Source organism: Tympanuchus pallidicinctus, unplaced genomic scaffold (genome assembly GCF_026119805.1).
Source record: "Tympanuchus pallidicinctus isolate F22 unplaced genomic scaffold, pur_lepc_1.0 scaffold5, whole genome shotgun sequence".
In the NCBI taxonomy this organism is placed as follows: Eukaryota; Metazoa; Chordata; class Aves; order Galliformes; family Phasianidae; genus Tympanuchus; species Tympanuchus pallidicinctus.
This window is the reverse complement of record NW_026294769.1, coordinates 28,370,482-28,391,740: the sequence shown is the minus strand read 5'-3', so window position 1 is coordinate 28,391,740 and position 21,259 is coordinate 28,370,482. Positions and strand designations below refer to the sequence as shown.

General features: G+C 40.7%; 2 long non-coding RNA genes across 4 annotated transcripts in view; both read right to left on the bottom strand.

Moving 5' to 3' along the window:
- LOC128090821 (uncharacterized) overlaps positions 1-1,306 on the bottom strand; it is a 65,876-nt gene extending 64,570 nt beyond the window's left edge. For both annotated transcript variants that reach the window (XR_008211102.1, XR_008211103.1), the window contains exon 1: positions 1,130-1,306. This is a non-coding gene — a long non-coding RNA (uncharacterized LOC128090821). The remainder of the gene's footprint in view (positions 1-1,129) is intronic.
- Positions 1,307-6,277: 4,971 nt separating this feature from the next.
- LOC128090818 (uncharacterized) lies at positions 6,278-14,583 on the bottom strand. 2 transcript variants are annotated; one of them, XR_008211099.1, is made up of 5 exons: positions 14,466-14,583; positions 13,015-13,140; positions 11,062-11,145; positions 8,822-8,934; positions 6,278-8,321 (listed from the first exon to the last, which is right to left on the bottom strand). It is a non-coding gene; the product is annotated as an uncharacterized LOC128090818 (long non-coding RNA). The 2 variants fall into 2 exon arrangements; XR_008211100.1 differs by lacking the exons at positions 6,278-8,321; positions 8,822-8,934 and adding an exon at positions 9,025-9,477.
- Positions 14,584-21,259: the final 6,676 nt, after the last annotated feature.

Below are 21,259 nucleotides of genomic sequence, written 5' to 3'. Positions count from 1 at the left end.
GTTCCCTAAAAGCAAATCCTTCCAAAGATGCAGACTTCAAGTTTTGTTATCAAATGAGCAAGTGCTCATTATTTGATAAGATGGAAAGTGTAATACTCAGCAAAATTATGACATATGGGTACACTTTGACATTAAAAAGAACAAACAAATTCCCGCACTTCAGTTTTTCTTCTAATCTTTCATTGGAATACATGACTAGTGATATTTCAAATAGATAAATGCTGTTTTACTAAAAAGCATCAGGCTTTTCAGAATTTTAATCCTTGTTCTTATAACAGCCACTAACACAGAGGCACTAAAATTAATATAAGGTCTGCTCTTGGTAGATACTATTGTTTCCCAAGAAAATTCCCCCTAATCCCCCCACGTCACCACTTAGTAGCAGACCTTAATTGCACATTTCCAGAAGTAGTAAATATTTGGATGACAATTTCCTTCTGTGTTTTTTTTCCGTATTTGATTAATTCATAATGATGGAATTAGAGATTTCCTCCTTACTTAAGCTTGATATAAGCCTCATTTACGGAACTTCAAGATTAGGATAATTTGAATGATTCCATATTTCTGATGTTTTATAAACATAACGAGAGGAAACAACTTCATATGTTGTTTACTTCATTATCTAGAGGTCAAGTAGTTATTTGGTATGGAGGGGATAACGGTAATGAATTATAGAGTAAACAAAATAACATCATCATCACTTATGCATATTAAAACTGTGCCTGAAGACAAGCTGCTGTTCTGGCAACACACAAACAACTCAGCCCTTATCCATAAAGAACTGTTAGGTTTTAAATACCTGAGCCAGTAGAGGACAAGCACAACAACAAGAAATAGAAATAGAACAAGAGTTATGATGCTCAAATATCAGGTTGTTAGTTTTTTGTTTGTTTTGTTTTCTCCTTTTTAAGTCTTTGCTCTAGGGCTCACTTAGAAAAGCAACATTTAAGTAAGAGAGAAAACCTAACGAAAGGTAGAAAATCAAAGTGAATAGCCAGAAGAAAGGAGTCAGCCCAGTTCACACACACAAAAAAAATGAAGTCTGTCAAAAATGCCCTGTTTCCAAAAGGCAGCATAGCCTCCACAACCACAGCAAGTGCTCCAAGACCACTAGAAATAACCACAGTACCTTTTCCTGGTGCCCATGCTTTCCAGTCCTTAAGGTACAGCTTCTTCCAGGATTACCCCAAGTTTTTACCAGCTATTCTAGTTGAGACAGAAATCACGGTTTACAACATTGCTCTCCTGCAGCTGAGAGTGGTAAGGAGATGAGTGGGCCCAGGTGGAGCTTGTTGCCTCTGCAGTGGCAAATGAGGTAGCACAATCTGCTTTTCCATCCTTCATAGGTTAATATGGAACTCATCATGTTTATTGAGGAAAATAGCCTGAATAACTGAGTAGATTCTTACCTAAAGATAAAAGTTATAACAGCAAAGATAAGTGATTAAGCTATGTTTAATTAGTATAAACACATATCCTTGTGAAACTCCTTATCTTTTTCTTCTTTGATGTCCTGATTGATAAGTTGCTGGAGCGTGTGAGCATATCAGAGGTTACTAGCAAGCTTAGAAGGGGCAAACGAATATAGAGAGGGATAGATAGTACAGTAAATGCAGTAATAGTTTGCAGTATTGAAAACAGTATGAGGAAAACAAATATGAGCCTTGAGCTCTGAACTGTGATTCTTCCACTTTCCAGCCTGAACAGTAAGAACCTTTTACAGCTATTTAAGTACCAACAAGCACAAGCTCTACAAATTGCCTCAGTGCCCAGATATCATGCCTGTACAATGTACCTGTGCCTGTAACTTCATCTCATACCAAATTTAAAGTGATATAACCTGAGGGACGCTTTTACGTGATGCTTTCAGACCTTGGACAGGATCTCTAGAGTGGTGGGAGGCATCTGAGATGGACTATGCAGCACTGCAGTCACAACCATGCCACCTCCTGAGAGAGCAATAGGGGAAACATAAAGGGAAACTCAGAGATGAGAAGAAAAGTGCTCATGGTGGTAGAAGACAGCTGAAGCAGAGCAATGGGTGCAATATACATGATGTGAGAGGGAAACTAGGCTTCATGTGGCCATTGTTTCTCTAAGGAAGCTCTAATTGTCACATAAATCACTTGGGCTTTCCTCTGGCTGAAATTCCACTCTCAGATGGTGGTTACTTGCTGATAATGGACTGTAGCATCATTTGCTGTAAATCAGGGTGGCTCTGCAAATGCCAAGGCAGTTAGTTAGACTGATATAAACCAGCTGAGAATCTGGCCCTGAACATCATGCAAACATGCAGCACAAAGGTGCCATCCGCTCAGTGGATTTACAGACATTCTCTGCTAGAATGAATGGGCTTGTCCTTATAATTCACTGCTTTCTATATCACCGATGTTCTGAGTCCAGAGCTGGCATGGCCATTCTTATTCTATGCAGCTTGCAGCCTTGCTCTGGACCACAGTGCCTTGCTCACAGTTTTGTTATACAGAGAAGCTGGGATGCTGCATCCCAATACGCAGACAGGATGTGCCTAAGGTGAAGACTCCATCCCAGGGCTGGGAATCTCTCTGCCTCCCTCCTTGAAGCTCCTTCAGAACTCTCATCCCATTGAGGAACACCCCTCATCCACTGTGTTTGGTCAGCACTGCAGCAGAAATGAAGGAGCTTGTGGGTCCACATGCAGAGCTTCCCAGCATGTGAATTCCATCCCAACAGTGCTATTAATGAGCACTAGAGAAGGCATTAGCTGCTGCTGGGAAATTACAATTTTCCTGGCTATTTTTGTCTCGGGGTTCTCTGTGTAAAGCTAACTTGGCACCATGTCTCTGTGATGACTATTTACATAATTACAACTGGCTTCTGCTCTAACCCACAACCTTAGGAGTCCCAGGCTCTTTCACATGGATGAAGGAAAATGAAACTTGCACATTGCTTTTGAAATCTGTCTCTGAAAATCTCTGATAGCAGCAAGCACTGATTACATCACACATACATCACACAAACAGACATGTTTTTCAATGGGGATTTCAGATTTCCTATTTCTAATTATTTATAGAAATGCCCTTTCCCTCTGATCTCCTCAAACCTTAGTGCTTGCTTGCTGTGAAAAATGATTCACATGGGGCTGCATGTATTGTGTTACTGTGTGTTTGTTCATTGCCATGCATTTGCTGATCCAGAAAACTGAGTCTGAAAATGGTTTCTGGGGAATGGCTCCCAATAAAAACAGTGCCAGTGGCCTCATCCAGCCTCCAAATCCTTGAGGTACTACTGAAATTAACTTGAATTGCAAGCAGTAGTGTAAGTGAATGTCTTCATTTTTTTCTACCAAATATTTATAGCATCTATTTTCTCTTCATTGGCAGATTTTGCAACAGATGTTTTAATGAGTTTACCCTCACAGAAGATTAGCTCTGTTAATTTACAGAGTTAATTGTAGTGCTAGATGAACCTGCCATGATTTAAGCAGGCATTTAAGTTAGAACTGGAGTTTAAACGTTTCTTTGAACTTTGACCAAATCAGTTTTATCCATGAAACCAGACAGAAGCTAGGATTCCCATGGGACCCCACGGTCAAGATCCTGCCAATACATCATGGAGGTGCAAAGGAAAATAAGTGATGAGGAAGGAATGTAAGCACAGTTTTGGTGAGCTTAAAGGGTTACTACAGGACTAGACCAGCCTGCAGATAGACTGCAGAAAGATGTGCATAGCCTTCAGACTGCCCTTTTCCCCATTTCACCAATATTTTTTTGCTCCTCCCAAGGGCTGAGCAAATGCTGGTGCCCAGCTGGTGCAGGGATGCTTGTGTCATGTTGAAAGCTGATTGCCAGGGCCCCACTCTGATTTACTGACTTCCCATCAAGTGTATTACTACCCTGTAGCAACAAAGCAAAATCTGATTCTCAGTGATGCTGAGACAGCTCCTGCAGATCTCAGGAAGGCTGCACACAGCAGAAGCCTCAGTGTGAGCTGGTGCTGTAGGGAGCTTTGCTGCCCTCTGTCACACACTCAATAATAATTTCCAGTGAAATTATCTACAGTATATTTTTAAAAGACCAATCGAATGTGAAACATTCTAATGACTAAGTGTTGTTTTCACCTTTTATAATGGACTGCTGAGAGAAGTGTACTTTGTCACCAATGAAAAGTGTATTTTAAGAGATGGAATTGTTTCTTATGAGAAATCACTAAGGTGATCCATTTTGACATCTTAATTATCCTGCCCCCCCTCAGCACTGATGAGACCTCACTGGAACACTGCATCAGGATGTGGAGTCCTCAAAGCAGAAGAGAAGATTGCACCCAGAGGAGGATGATCCAAGGGATGGAGAGGACAGGCTGAGAGAGCTGTGCCTGTTCAGCTTGGAGAAGAGAGGGCTCTGAGATGATCTCATAGTGGCCTTCCAGTATCTAAAGGGAGAGTATAGGAAAGAAGGGGACAGACTTTCTGGCAGGGTCTGTTGTGATAGGATGAGGGGAAATTATTTCCAACTAAAAGAGGGGAGATTCAGATTGGATATAAAGAAACAGTTATTTTTTTTTTTACCATAAGAGTAGTGAGGGGCTGGAACAGGTTGCCTAGAGAGCTGGTGGAAATCCCATCCCTGGAAACACTCAAAGTCAGGCTGGACGGGGCTCTGAGCAAACCAATCTAGTTGTGCATTGCAGCAGAGTTGGAACAGATGACCTTTAAAGGTCCCTTCCAACTCAAACCATTCTATTACTCTTTGATGCAACAAGATTTCCACAGCAGCCTAAAAATAATGCTAATTTATTTGAGTAAGTTCTGAAAAAAAAAGTTTGAAGCACAGTAAGTGGAACATGAAGCAGTAAGAGAGCAATTTGCTTTGTGATATGCCATCCTAACTAGGGAGCAATGTAACCACGCAAATAGCATTACACATATCAGGTTGGGCAGGGGAAGTTTTCCTTCTGTCCTGGAGTTGGTTCGTACAACCACAACACCGGATAGACTGCAAAAAAGAGCACTGCTAGGCAGCTGGGATCTCATCAGTAACTGAACTCATTAGTGGTGTGTGGTGACTTGCGCTGTCATTTACCTCAATAGACTTAGAGGAGTGAATTGGTGTCTTTTCTGATTTTTCTTTCAAACATTGCTGCTGCTCTGTGTAAATACTTCTTCACAGGCAATTAAAAGACCAAAGACAGGAGCAGGAGTTAGAGAGACAACACTGTGTCTTAATTAGATTTTTTGCAAGTAATTGACCCAGGCATGCAAATGGATGTCTGAGATTTGCTACTGCTGTTGCTGTTTTATCTGAAACAGTTTTTCATTAAATTAAGTTTTTTTTTACCAGACATGAAAACTTTCAATAACAAAAGGTTTTGATCTTTTAGGGTTTGAGGGTGGAAAACAGGACTCACTTCTTAACTGCATCTAAAATTCACTCTAAAAAAATCTAAACCAAAATAACACTATATACAATAATAATACCCTGGGCTCCATCAAAAGAGGGGTAGCCAGAAGGGACAGGGAGGTGATTGTCCCCCTCTACTCTGCTCTTGTGAGGCCCCATCTGGAGTACTGCGTCCAAGTGTGGGGCTCCCAGTACAAAAAAGACAGGGAGCTGTTGGAGAGGGTCCAGAGGAGAGCCACGAGGATGATCAGGGGACTGGAGCACCTCCCATGTGAAGACAGGCTGAGGGAGCTGGGCTTGTTCAGCCTGGAGAAAAGAAGGCTGCGGGGTGACCTCACTGCAGCTTTTCAGTACCTAAAGGGAGCCTACAAGCAGGAGGGGAACCAACTCTTTGAAAGGGTTGATAACAGCAGGACAAGGGGAAATGGTTTTAAGTTGAGGGAGATTTAGGTTGGATGTCAGGGGGAAGTTCTTTAGAGAGAGTGGTGAGGTGCTGGAACAGGCTGCCCAGAGAGTTGTGGATGCCCCATCCCTGGAGGTGTTCAAGGTCAGGTTGGATGGGGCCCTGGGCAGCCTGGTCTAGTATTAAATGGGGAGGTTGGTGGCCCAGCATGTGGCAGGGAGTTGGAGATTCATGATCCTTGAGGTCCCTTCTAACCCTGGCCATTCTGTGATTCTGTGATTCTGTGAACATAATACTAATATTGCTCCATGGAATGAGAAGTATGAGCATACAAATAGATATAAAAGTTATGTTCACAATGAATCAAACATTTAACATCCCAATAATTTATTGTTGAAGCATACAATATTAAAAAACGAATATGGACATGAAAATCTTACCAGTTGGAGTATCAAACACTACTCTTATATCATATTTTTTATAAAATTAGTGAAGAGCACAAATAAAAAGAATAGCTTATGTCTTGAAACTATGTCCGTACCATTAAATCATTTGTGTATCTGTTGCACTCCCATCCCTTCTGCTCTCACAGCTTCTGAAGGCTGCTGAGCAAGATGTCTGACAAAAGAGAATTCTGATTAATGTTCACAGAATGCTGAAGGGCATGTTTCAGCATCTCTACAAACAGCAGGAGGTGCTGTGTTCACTCTGTGGTGGGCTCTCTGCTTCAGCGTGGAGGAAGTCTAGCTTATGGGCGAGCTGAGGCATATTAACGGTATCTGAAATAATCACAGGAGAAAGTTTAGACAGTTCTGAAACATGCCAAAATGGAGGGTTTAGAGGGGGCAGTGAAGGGGGAGAGAAGACGTTTGTGTTGTGCTTTGTTTCCCTAATTTGCTAGCTGGGGCTTTGTCGATTTAGTCTAGTTCCCCAACCAATGTCTCAAAGCTTGCAGGAGCACTGCATGTTTAAGTATTCTGTAAATCTAAATTTGGATATCATCTTCTTCCACATATGTACAGGATTTATTTCAGCAACAGAAAATCTGTTTCTTACCCAAGCACTTCTTCCCTGCCATGCTACTAAATCCCACCTCCTACTTTATCTGGAGGCCATTAATTCCCACCACGCCTGGAGACGTGTGACTTGTGGCCTGGCAATAAGGCTCTTTCATCTGTAAAAGGACCCAGCTTTGTGTTAGCAGGGAGTGTGAGCACAGAGGCTGGAGCATTAACAAGCAGAATTAGAGGGTTTGCCAGCAGCTATTTAGATGAGATTAAAGAAGGTGTTAGGAGAGATTAGGTGCGGATGGGTTTGGAGATAGTGATAGGGGTCAGTGGGGACATAAGGGAGCACACAGGGACAGCGCTGTGGCATCCCCTGGCTCAGGACAAGGTTTGTATCAGTGACAGGCAGTGGAGGTGGGAAGGCAGGGCTTGAAGTGACCATGTCCTGCAGAATCTGTATGAAAATTTCTATCTTCTCCTGTCTTAGCCTATGAATGGCTGGTCCAGCCCTAGAAATCATCTTTTCTCTGCTGTTCTTCCATCTTTTGTCTGTAAGTGATGGAAATGAGACTTGAGAGCATACATCTGACTTGTTTATATTGATCCTTGTAGACAGAGGGCTACTAAAGGTGCCCCGCACTTTTTCTTTTTTCCACAAGTTAATTAGTAAGTTCATGCTTCCTACCTGTGAATCCCCCCTCTCTACCCCTCCACCCCTCTCCTCACTTTTAAGCACTCCCAATGATTACAATAACGAATTCCACAAAAGAATGAAAGAGAAACCCTGTTAGTTCTTAGTTTTTCCTTTTTCCTTACTGGCTTCTTCAGTCTTGAGAAAGGTGAATGATGTGTTTGGACTCATCCTTCCTCTGCATAATACACCCTTGTCTCAAAATCCACCACTCCTAAAGGAACGGTGCAGCATGGAAAATGTAAACTTCAGCAAAGGTTACTGTATAGATAGCATCCCCAAATCCAGAGATTGGATCCGTAGGACATCTCAGGCAGGAGGAGGATGGAAGGTGGATGAAGGGCTCTCTGTACTGAGGGGGGAAAGTGATAAATATGCGTACGTGCAATAAAGCGCGTATATTAAAAAAAAAATATATATATGCAGATGATGCAGTAAACATCTGCATGGCTAAAGAGACTCTTAGAATGACTGCGTGACCGAGGCAGGCAGGGCCCTCTGGGTCTCTCCATTCTTAGCCCTCGTTACTCTACAGCCCCCTGCTGGCAGCGCCGCTCTCAGCATGACGCAGCCCCCAGTCAGGCGCGGAGCAGCGGAACGAGCGGAGCCAAGCGGGAGGAGGCGGCGGGAGGCCGCCAGGTGGCAGCATTGCACCACCCGGGGAGCCCCGGCGGGGTTTCCTAGCCTTGTTTCAGTAAAGCCGGTTTGTGACACCTACACATCGCCCTCATCACCTGTTCAGCGAGCTGTTGAGTATTTTATGAGGCTGTGTGCCCTGTCCTTTTCCTCCCCCTTGGCTTGGTTGCCTGTGTTTTTCACCAAAGGGATTCAGCACAACACTTCTGCAAGGAAATTATGATCTGGGTGAGGATTTATGCCACTTAGAATTGAATCACTAAGGTTGGAAAAGACCTCTAAGATCATCTAGTCCAACCACCAACCAATCACCACCATTAGGCCACCTCAAGTCTTAAAGTCTTCAAGGTCTGCAAACCATAGCTTGCAGTGAAAGGCAGAGTCCTGCACACCAAAAATGTGAATGTCTGATTTAGAAATCCCGCCCTTGAAAAAGATAATCATTTGAGGGAGAAAAATCCCAGAGCAAAACAAGAGATTACGTAATGTTTATAAATATGTAAAGGATGTGTGTCAGGAGGATGGAGCCAGGCTCTTCTCAGTGACATCCAGTGATAGGACAAAAGGCAGTGGATGCAAGCTGGAACACAGGAGGTTCCACACAAATATGAGAAAAACCTTCTTTGCAGTGAGGGTGACAGGACACTGGAATGGGCTGCACAGAGAGGTTGTGGAGTCTCCTTCTCTGGAGACATTCAAAACCCACCTGGACACACTCCTGTGTGGCCTGATTTAAATGCTCCTGCTCTGGCAGAGGGATTAGACTAGATGGTCTAATGGACCTTCATGGTCCCTTGCAATCGCTGGCATTCTGTGATTCTGTGATTAAGGAAAAGAAGAGCCACATTAACAACTTGCTAATATCTCCCAGCATCTTGCTAAAAGAAAGGAGTACTTGGTACAGTTTTTATGAGAAGTTGGGTTTTTCTTCTTCTGGAAGTAGATGTGGTGTGGGACACAAAATATTCACAATCACAAGTTAAAAGGCAGTTTGCTACTCAAACTGTTTTGCAAGCAGTGGGAATTCATTGGTCTGTGGTGCATCATATATCTTCTACCTCGGTGTGTCCACATAGATGAAGTGTGCAAAATAGCTACTTTCTCCATTAGTAAGTGCTTATTTCCTAGTACAGACACTGAGATGGATATAAAAACTCCATTTCTGAATGAGAAAAAAATCCACCATTGCTGGGAAACAACTGGAATTCTTCCGTTTTGTCAGACCAGTCAGCAATGCCCATAGAAGCTGGTGCATGAAGGTAGTTGAGATGAAACACATTACCAGACATGGCTGCACAGAGCTTGGTGGGCTTTGTCCTTCTGTATTTCATCTGGCCTTTCTGCACACTGCTTTGAGAAGCACTACGAGGGGAAAAAATAACAATAATAAAAATAAGCGGGAATTAAAATTTTTCTCTTTCAGTTTGTTTCTTTCTATAATTTAGATATGTTTTCCACAGTTTTGTGAAATACAGTTACCTAACACCATTTGCACCTAGCTCTTCCCTCTAAGATAAATGTTTCTGGACTGCTTTTCAGAGTAACTGTAGAAAAACCCTCTTCAACAGAGACTTGTGAGGATTTCCATGCTAGAGCTAAGGATGATGTCTGTGCTGGGATATCCACACATTTATATGAAGCTCTTGTTCAATACTAGATGATGTTCAAAAATTCCTTTTCAGCTTCAGCCAGTCTGTTTTTGTTTTTAAATAGCTTTTACTCTCCTAATTGGCTGTTCCTTTCTCATTGCTTTATTCTGCTACTTCTGTGTGCTGTTGTTTGTTCTCATTGCCTACTGAAATCGTTGGACCTGAATCAGTCAGCACTGTCATTTCCAGGACTGAGTCCAAATATCTTCAACTAATCAAGTCCTGGACAGTTATTTCCCAGAAACTGTGCTGGAAACATCAGTCTCAGACAGCCCCAGCAGTAAGGCTTTGCAGTTGGACTGACCCAAAATACCCACAGGGCAGTCACAGTCACTGTGTCTGCATCCAGCCCAGAGAAGATAACAGCCCCTCCACTGGAAATAAAGACCATATTTGTGAAACAATTAATAATCTCATCCTTTATCTATCAGCGTGTTCCTTGAAGTTTGTGACTGGGGAGCTTAACAGAGACCTGTAAGGCTGGATGTCTGGCCTTGGTGAGCACACTGCGATGCCTCCCTGGGGAAGATCCAAGCACCAACACTGAGTTTCCATATAAATTGAGCTGCCTCAGCTTTATGCTTAATAAACAGTAAGTAACCGGCATCAGCTTTGTTGAGCAGTATCCCTCTCCTTAATGAAAGTTACAAATATTCACTAGCTTGCTACAGAGGGGTTAGCAAAGATTTATGCTCTGTTTTAAGCACATGGCAGAATGGCTTCTGTATTCACATAATCAGTAGCCCATAAAACCTTAAAGGGAATTTTTATCCCAGAGACTCATTTCTGTCTCTACCAGGGGCTCCGAGGCAATGTCATGGAGCTGTGTCGGGGAGGGGTCATGTTGAGTATTAGGAAAAGTTTCTCCTCCAGAAGGTGGTTGAGCCCTGGAACAGGTTTCCCAGGCCAGTGGTCACAGCCCCAAGCTGCTGGAGTTCAAGCAGAATTTGAGCAACAATTTCAAATGTAGGGTTTGAATTTTGGGTTGTTCTGTATTGAGCCAGGAGTTGGACTTGGTGATCCTTGTAGGTCACTTCCAATGTGGGATATTCTATGATTCTGTGTTTCTATGATTTAGTAATAAAGCTGTGAGCAGGCTTTCATGAAGAACACATTTTTAACCAGAAAGAGTCTCTTAAGATATTTAGAGAAGAAAAAACTGAAAACCTTTGAAATGTCTTTCAATTGAGCTTTTAAAGGAATTTAAATGATGCCATTTGTGTGCAACAGCTAGATCACAAATTTGGATTCTGATTAAATACTGGGGAGAAACTTCACATCACGTCATTCTGCTTACAGATTTATCCATTGTGAGATGTGACCAAAGTTACTTGGAGATACGCCCCTTTCTCCTTCTCCATGGGTACAGCCACTGTGCAACCTGTGGAAAAATCATTTTTCTTAAGACATCTCCAGAGAAGGAGACTCCACAACCTCCCTGGGCAGCCTGTTCCAGTGCTCCGTCATCTTCACTGTAAAGAAGTTCTTGTGCACATTTGTGCAGAACTTCCTATGCTGCAGTTTCTGGCCATTCCCCCTTGTCCTGTCTCCACACACTGCTGAAAACAGTCTCACCTCTTGCTAACAAATAAACCAAAGCACTGGTAACACAAATTATTTCTGCTGTGCTGAGTGATACCCAAATGCACTGTGAACTCAACTCTTTTTCTACCTAAAGCATTTTTGCCATCCCATGCCTGCAGGGTGTGGGACAACAACTTACAAAGTCACAGTTTCATGCTGCTGAACACTACACTGTCAAGATGCTCTGCTTCGACCCTTTGGAAGGACTTTGCATAGCATTTCACAATTACAGTTTAATCTTCTCATGTGTCTATGGTTTATGCACAGATAAAGAATTTCAGCAGTTGCTATCCTTCCTTCCTGAAGCCAAGGAATTAGATTCTTCTTGCTCTGACCTGCAAGCATTAGAACACAGATGGTTGTTAATATTTAACTGTACCTTAATCTTTTGCTCATGAAAAATATTTACACATCTCATATTAGAGAAAGTGAGACTTAAGGCAATCAGGATTTGGAAATTTTCTGTATTTTTTGTGTTTAAACAGCTGGCGTCAGAAGCCTTCTCAATCCCTACCATACACTGTATCTTGATGTTCTAAAATTGAAACTGTATGGTAGTCTCTTCCTACTATGTTCATGCACTTAGTAACAGACCAGTTTCTTGGAGATGATGCATGTCCAAGTGAATTTCTATAGATGATGTAGGCAATTGTTCCCTACAGAAAAACCTCAACTGGAGCCTGTCGATGCTCACTATGCAGGCCAGTGTGGGAGTTTACCTGGTGGCTGCTACAGCAGTCTAAGTCCTGCCATACTCACAGATATTTTTCCTGTTTAACAGTCTTATCATTTTTTTTCCAGTACTTTTAAAAATTATTATTTCAATATGGACACAAACTAAAAATTCCAAAATGATGGCTGAATCTGAGTGGCTCCTTTGTCATTTTTCCAAGGCCTTTATTTTCAGAGGGTGGCTGGTCAACCTTTTGTGACTCTCAGATCACATTCAAATGTCACAAGCTGGATAAAATACATACTTTAATAATGCCTACTTATAAATGGCATTACTGGCAAAGCCAGAAATTAGATGAAGAGATTCTATCATCAGAAACATTTAGGAGGTTGCATCAAAAGAAACGTTCAGCTTAAGGCTTTTGTAAATGCACAGCTAGGGAGCTTTCTGGTCTCTAGACCTCAGAGAGAAATGGGAAGGTGAAGTCTTTTCAACGGAAATATAGATATATATGTACGAACAAAACTGTGCAAGCTTGTAATAACTGAGGAATCACAACTGGACAGGAGCGAGATTTCTTAGTCATCCATGTCCAAATGTGGTGGGGTTTGGATCTGATTTCAAAGGCACAGAGATAGGTCTCTATTTAAATATTTTCTGAAGTTATGTTGAAGTCTCATAACTATTGAGTTCCTGTCTGTTAACATGCAGTTTTGACAAAGATCTATCAATTCCAGGCAAATTAAGCTCTCTCAAAGTCTGTGAAATAGTTGGCTGCATAGACTGTTCACACACTCCAGCTCAGGGAAAGATAGCAGTGGGAGCTCCTGTGTTAATGGAACCTGGGGAATCCACTGAGGAGAAAAATTACTCCACAAGCCATCATTCAGGGAGATACTTCTTTAATACATCAGTCATAAGATATCAATTACGAAGACAATTACAGTAGCACTGTGCTTTCAGAACAAATTTTAATTTATGTTTTTACTGTACCTCAATTGTTTCAGACCTTTTTCCTCCAGCAAGAGACCCTTAGACAACTTTTTTGAAGTTCTGCTGGCTTCTGCTTGTAGGGGATGTTATTCTCTTCTCAAGGGTAACGTAGCAACTTTCCTCACACTGTGAAAGTCACAAAAAAATGCAGATTTCAGGTCTTTAGAACATGCTAGATGGATGAAACAGACTTCTCAAATATCTCTCTTGCCATTTCCAGAGGTTCTCAGCTTCTACTAGAAATAGTGCAAGTGCATTGATTTGTTAGCTGTCTGAATTCCTGCCAATTTTTTTGCCAACTCTTTCTGTCCAGATATATATCATTGACTTGGGCACATAATTCTCACTAATGGTAGAGTAGTATCCTTCATCCTTATCACTGAAGGCTCTTTTCCCACTTGCTTTTTCCAATCTAGTTTCTAGGGTTTCCAAAACCGAAACAAAACAAAACCCACAAAATAAAATAAAGCAGAACAAAACAAGAACCATCTTTCACTTCTCAGTGAGACTCATAGATAAGGTTTGGAAATGAGGACCGTTCCCAGAGGATAGCTCAATGGTGTCAAAATGATATAAATAAAGTTTTGTTTGGGGAACACATTCATCTGAAAGATTTACAATTTTTTGCATCTTTAGAACACATTAAAAATACAAGATAGTGATAAATATTCAAAAGAGAAAAAAGTGATTCTAAATATCCCCTACACTTACTGTGTAAGATTTTATTCTGTGTGCCATAAATCCTCAATCCACACAGGAAAATGCCTGTTGTTGGGATAGGGTAATAGGGAGTGACCTGTAAGATCGACAGTTTCTCATTCTAATTGTGATGGGCACTATCAGCCTATCTACCAGCTATCAACCAATGGGGGGATACTTAGCTCTTATTTGAAATGGATTTTAATTAAGCAATAATTCTCCTGTAAGAAAAAGAAAAAAGCAAACAGATTTTCAGTCTCAGCAACTGAGCATGTTGTCATCAATATCCTTAAGTATTCAAAGCATTATTTCACCTGCAGATCAGATTCTCTAAAAGGCAAATATATTTCTCAAATATCAAATTTATTTTATATTAATAGAACTTGCAAATACCTTCTCTGTTTATCAAGTGATGCAGAAATCCTATTTTAACTGCTGAAAAAGAGACTGAACTCCAGCGAAACTCCGCACTTCTCCTTTTGACTTCTATGCTAGCAGGAATCCAGCTCATTTTGATATAAAAATGACAACAGTAGGTGAAGGATCGAAGTGGGAAATCTTCATTCTGTTTCTGGTTTGTTTCTTTTTTGTTCCTTTGTAAAACAGCAGACACCTGTCTGGTAATCAGGATTGCTACCTGCTGCTGGTTTCTTTTAAACTGCCTTTTGTTACCTCTCTTCCAGCTTCACAGACCAACACTGAAGTTTCCATGACAAAAAACCTGCAGGTTCCAGAAACAAGACCAAGGTCACAAACACCAACCAGAGCAGGTTGTAAGAGATGGGATAGGTGGGAAGCTGAACTGCAGCTGTCAGAGCCAGGAGAGATCTATGCCTCTCCTCACTTCTGAGCCACCTGAACACTCCTTGTAGGAATCAGAGACAATTACAACTTCAAACATCTGTGTCTGGGGGGGTAAGTTAAGTGGCCTGAAAAAAAAAAAAAAAAAAAAAAAAAAGACAGAAAGAAAAGAAATAGCCTTGAAAAGGAAGGTAAGCGAGATACTCAAGAATCATAGGAGAGATTCTTCTCCTGCAAGACAATCAACACTTGAATTGACTTGGCATATAAACTGAGGAGAACCTAAACTGATGATGATTTTGTGGAAAAAGTGTAGTCCTGCACTGTTTGTAATACCTGAAATGAAAAAGAAGCCTATCATTCAAACCTACTACTATGGCCTTCTAAAATCACAGCATTTTATCTTTGAAAAATCCATTCTTGTTTTTTTTTTTTCCTTTTCTGAAGAGAGGAAAATAGTGGGATTTGCAGTGGCATTCAGCTGGTACTTCAAGAAATATTATTGCCATTACAAGGTAGAAATCTATGTTTAAACACAGACTATGAGCAGCGTAGCTCTGCTTTCTCAGGCAAGTCACTTGATGAGTAGTGAACTGAAGAATTCACATCTGATCACACACATCTGTTTCCCCAAGGATATCCCATCCTTTGTCCCACCTCTGCTGGGAGTTCCTCAGAATTATGTGTGGCCATGTGAGTAGGGCTGACTGCAGTACTCTGCTTTTGCTATCTTACACAACTACTCTGTGATCCTTTCATTTACTTATAAGCCAAGTGAAAGATTTTCAAATGAAAGATGCCTGGGAGAGGGAGAGCCCAGGGACCCCAAGGCAGTGCAGGCTTAAGCCATTAGAACTGTACTGCAGTGCAATCCAGAATCCCACATTTTATATACTCCTGCAGAAATATAGGAGTAAGTTCTTAATTTTGTAGACCAGCCATAGGCTGCCAGTCAGAAACTGGGCAAACTCCTCTTGGGATGTTGACTGAAGACTGCTGCAGCTCAAAAGGGTCAGGATATACTTGATTGATGCCTGCACCAAGCAGTAGGAAATATCTTTCTTACTCCTAAACCCAGCACACTCCCCTGATCACTGTGCACAATCTGAAACTCCTCCTTGTCTTTGGCATCAGAATCATCCTCTTGAGAGTAGAAGGCAGGCTCATAGTTGGTGCCATGCAGTTTTCAGACTGGGTCTCCACAGCCTGCTGCTGTACTTTGTATAGAGCAGACTTTTGGCTACTGTGGATCAGCAAGCTGAGGAACAAAGCCAGGACATGCTGCCACACAAACACTTCAACATCATCTTAAAGACTCCTGATCAGATATTTTCACGTCCAGAGCATGTATGGGAAAAGCAGTTCGTCTGCTCTAAATCTGTGGAGCCTCATGATGGCAGGATACTCAATCTAAATCTCCCACTTTTTAGTTTGAAACTATTTCCCTTGCCCTATCACAACAGACCCTGCTAAAGTGCTTGGAATATCATCAGTGGCTTTACTGATTTCTTTAGCAGTGTTATTTTCATCTTGGAAAATGGTTCAGAAAATGCCAAGGCTGTAAGGGCAGCCTGGGTTTCAGCAGAGACCTTTTGGGGTTGCTGAAAACAATGACCTTCGTCAGAGATGTGCTGACCAAATGAGCCCTTGTTGCTGCTCCCTGCTCCATGAGAGCACCCATCCTACATCCCAGCTTCTCCTGAGGCAGATGGGCAATTAGTCCACTTTAAACAGCTCTCACACAAACCAGACTGCAGTCATGTTTTAAAAAAATGATATGTCTGTTTCTGGAACCTGACTGCAATCCAATTTGTTTAAAGGTTGCGTGATACAGATATCCCAGTAACAGCTCTTCAGCCGCAGGAGAGACTGATTCTACTTCCCCTCTTTTGCCAGGGAATAGCCTTAGCAGAACTTTCAAATTGATGGTAATTCACTGGTTTCAAAGGGCAGATGAAATAAATCTTTAGTAAAGAGGTTTGCCCCAAGAACAAACTGCCAGTTTAAAGAGCTTAGAGCTCCAAGTCGTCGGCCTGTGTGTTCTGTGTAATTTAATACTGGAGGATCTTGGCTAACTTCATTAAGAGGATGACAGTGAAATTGAGATAAATCATCTCATGAGGGGAAGGGACCAATATAGAAAAATAAAATAATCAGCAGGACAAGCTGGTTATATTACCACACAGATATCTTAGTTCTACATTAATGTTAAAGTGACTGGCATTAATATAAACTATACATTTTTGCTTCAGACCCTGTAATGTTGGGAAGATATATTGTATAATTCATAGACGTGCATCTTTAGTTGCTGGATCCTTATTATGTTAGAGCTGATTACTTTCAATGCACTAATTGAGTGAATTTTGTTCTTTTTTATAGTCATTTTTATATCTTCACTAATTATTATCTCCAAAATATCTTCACAAACCAAGTAACTAAGGGTTAGCTTCTGATAATTAACAATAATTCCTTTTTTTTTAAGACATGGAAATTTTCCCATATTCTGCCACCTCTTAATATATTCATACTAAGCAAAGCCTCCAAAATGTGTAACAATGGCAAGAAAAAAAAACCAACACAACAAGAAAGCTAATCTCATTGTACAGAGCTGCAATTCTATCTCATAACTGCTGACCATATATATATATATACATATATATACATATACATATATATACATATATATGATACATAAAGACATATATATATTCACTTTGGAGGGAATATCAACCATTTGTATAAAGACATTTTCCCCAGAAAGCTGAGTCACTGTTTTTGTTTAACACATCCAGCATAAATTCTGTATTTAAATAATGCCTTTTCCTGTGTTTTGACAAAAGTAACCCTGCATAACATTCAATTCTTCCAAGTGAGCAAGATTTTAAATTCAGAAACTATTTCAGGCTCTGTATTTGCAGCTTTTCAACATGAGTCCTCTGCAGCATCTCTCCCACTGATCTTTATTCCTTTTCAGAGGTATCATGCTGGATGCTGAGGGAACAGCTGCTCTGGTTTAACCATTCTCTTACTTCAACTTTGTGCCATAATTGATCGTGCAAATCTGCAGGGTGGTCTTCGCTCTGTACTGGAGGTAGTGACCAAAGAGGAGCAGTCATGGGTTGTCACTCAAGTTTTGGATGAGCCTGCCCTTCTCATCTTTCCATCTCTGCCCTCTCTGTAGTCCCTAGGATGGGAGTTTCTGTGGTTATTATTTTTCACATTGGGTAAATGCAAAGCACTACGCAATAGTGCCCCATGTCACTTCCAAAGGCTTCACTGCTGATTCCAACCTCAGCATTGCCATGATTTACATGTTGGCCAGATGCATGAATGCCAGGGCAGAGACCTGCCAGTCACCCTGCATTGCAGGCAGTGGTTACAACTTTAGTTTTGTTGCTACAGCTAAGGAGATCACACACCAGTATCTCTGGACTCTGCAATTGTGGGTATATTAATTTCCTTAACCAAAGAACACAAATACTCCATATTTTATAATAAAAAATTATAGTGTTACATTGAATGAAATCCGAGAGCCTTAGCTGAAACAGGAAATCTCTTCTTAATATTTTTATTCCATTTGCATTGACTTACAGTACATTTCCTTAGTACACAGAACAGGAAAATGTTTTTATAACTGATTCATGAAAAAAGTTTTTGCTCTACATCAGCCACAGGGAAGGATACAGATCTGCAGTGACAACCTACCTGACTTCAAAATAAGTGCACTAAGAAGCATTACTCACTGCAGTAACTGACCTGTCTCATCATCTGCTAAAAGGGACTTAAGCAGGGACATACAACAGAGTGGCTAATCTTTAGTTATATCTTATGCCTCGCTACCTCAATTTTGAAGATTGATAGATGCTTTCTGTACAGTTAGGGCAGTTACTGGTGCCCCTATGCATGCTTACCTGTTGCCAGCAGTTGCAGTGGATTGCTTTGCTTGCTTTTCAGTATCCTCCTCCTTTTTCAGCTCAAATTTTCACAGGTTTCTTTGTATGTATGTATTTAGTAACCCTAAGTGGATTTCTACTTCATGTTTGTTCTCCCTCTTAAATCCATTAAACCTTTTACCAGCAGCCTAAGGAAACTTCTAATTCTCAGTAGGAGGTGAGCTCACATTGAGATCTCTCACAGAGAGGGGTTATCACAAAGATCCCTCTACCACTTTTCTGCTTATCATAAAGTATCCCTTACTCCATGGACAAAATTCCTTATTTTGTTCATTTTGTATGAATGTACAGCAAGTGAATCAACCAAATTTCACAGAACAGCAGCATGGCTGAGGTAGAAAGGGATCCCTGGGTTCACCTGGCTGAACCCCTGCTCAAGCAGAGACACCCAGAGCAGAGTAACCAGTACCACATCCAGGTAGCTTCTGAAGATCTCTCTAGGATGCTTGTACCCAACTCACTCATTTTCACATAGAATGTACACAGCAACATTAAACAATCACAGAAGAACATAAAAAAATAAAAAAATCTGGAAGGTTACTGGGAAGCTCTCTAGTCCCATTCATAAAATTAAGGCAGGGGCAGCTATAATTATGTTAGCATTGACAGGTGTTTCTCTCATCTGCTCATTAGGAATGTGGACTTCCAGAAAACTGAGATACTCACCTCACTTGGACTGTTTGACTGCAACCATTAACTAAATAAACTTCTTTTCTAACATCCACAGACATTAGGTGCATATTATGATAGAACAAAATTTCTTGCATTGCCAGCCACTCCCTAAGTGGAAAGGAAAAACTTCTTTAGGGAATATATATTTTTCCTCTGATGCTTCAGTTCACAGAAATATCAAATATTTCAAAAAGTTTTTGAAATATTCCTGCATTACTGCTCATTAGAAGGGATAGTATTCTTCATCATCTGAATATCTCCACACAGCAGAGAAGGGGAATTAGGATTATTCAGAAATACAGAGATTGACTAGTGCGGCAAAAAGCCCACAGATGACTGGTAACATAAGAAACGGGAAAATGTTTTCTATATGGGTCATCATTTGGATTTTCAATCGTTTTTCAAGTGTTTTGGATTGCAAGGGATATTTCACTTGAACGTAGAGAAATGCTGAAGAACAACTTGTTTTTTAAGCATGAAAAGAACTGAAGGGAACCTCCAGTGCCTAAATGTATCACACCAATGTTTCTTTCACAGAATGAGGAGTTTCTTATTTAATAATCTGAATGTTAAGAGCAATCAGAACTTACATTTGCTGCAGCTTTAATATAAAGCATTCTCTGAAGAATATGCTGCGGTAGAGAGTAAGCAATATTTTCTCTGGTCATAAATAGATCTTTCAGCCGAAAGACATAATGGCAAAGAAGGAAAGGAATAAAATTTCATTCATGTCGCTTGATACTCAAGCATTTGTATTCATCTTTTTCTCATTTTTTTTTTTTTTTCTTTTGTATTACAATATCTTAGGCATTATTACAGGTATGAAACTTAACAAAATTGTGGTGCACTAGGGTGTACCATGCTCACATGAAGACTATCGTGTAGTCATAGAATCATAGAATGGCCTGGGTTGAAAAAGGACCACAATGATCATCTAGTTTCAACACCCCTGCTATGTTCAGGGTTGCCAACCACCAGACGAGGTTGCACAAAGCTACATCCAGTCTGACCTTGAATGCCTCCAGGGATGGGGGCATTCAAGGCGTGAGCGATGGGATGCCCACGTTTTAGGTGCTATATGTGCTTAATATGTGCTATATTAAGAAATGTTTGTGTATTCTACCTTCAAATTTTTGCTCTCTTATTCTTCTGAAAATCCTGAAATTTATTTCCATTCCTTTACCAAAAACACTAATGGAGAAAATATTTTCTTTTAGTAAAATGGAAATGTAGCACAAATCAGTCAAATACTTGTTTCTAAGTCTGAAACAGAAAATGATTTATGTAAGGAATTAAGAACCTCTAGAAAACCTTGTGAGAGCCCAGTTGTAATGAAATGTATTAAAATGAAGACAAACTTAATATAAATAATGACATAGGACTTCTAATAACTTATTTATGTATCAAAGAGTAAAGAAGTGCGTCATTTAGATATGCTAAGTAGTGAGATAAATTATGCTAGAAAATATGCTGGATATGCTAAGTAATATGATAAGTATGGGAAGTAGCTTTTCCTTAAAACATTTCTTAAAATAAAGCCTTCCCCAGGACTTTTCCCCCCACGATGCTCCAGCTCCAAGCAGGAAGGAGGGTCCCATCTTGAGACCCTTCTGTCAGGTTTTGTTGCATGAGCCAGCAGACACAAAAGCTGTTGGGAGGCACCAACACAGGCAGCTCAAGTGACCACGCAAACCCTTTTTTCTTAGGAAGTCAGGCAAGAAAACTCCATTGCTGACCTCAGATATTCAAATAAGTGAGTGACCCAGGTTAATCTGAGCTCTTTGAGCATTTTGCTCCATACGTTCTATTGCCAAGATATAGACTATGATTTGTATAATGTGTAAGTAGCAGTTGCAGCTTTTAAACCAGTGTTACAAGTTTAATTGGGTGAAATCCAGCCTCTTTTGAGATTATGAGAATCCTGGCAAGAGCTTTTAGAAGCAAGCACTCCAATCAATAACTGCAACTTGTTCTGTAATAGGGAGAACGCAACTAAGATTTGCTCAGCTCCTAGAAAAAAATTCCTAGGCCTCATTCAAAATATTGATTCTTCTACATAACTCTTAAAATAATAATAATAGAGAACATGCTACAGATTTCATAACAGAAATGAGCTAAAG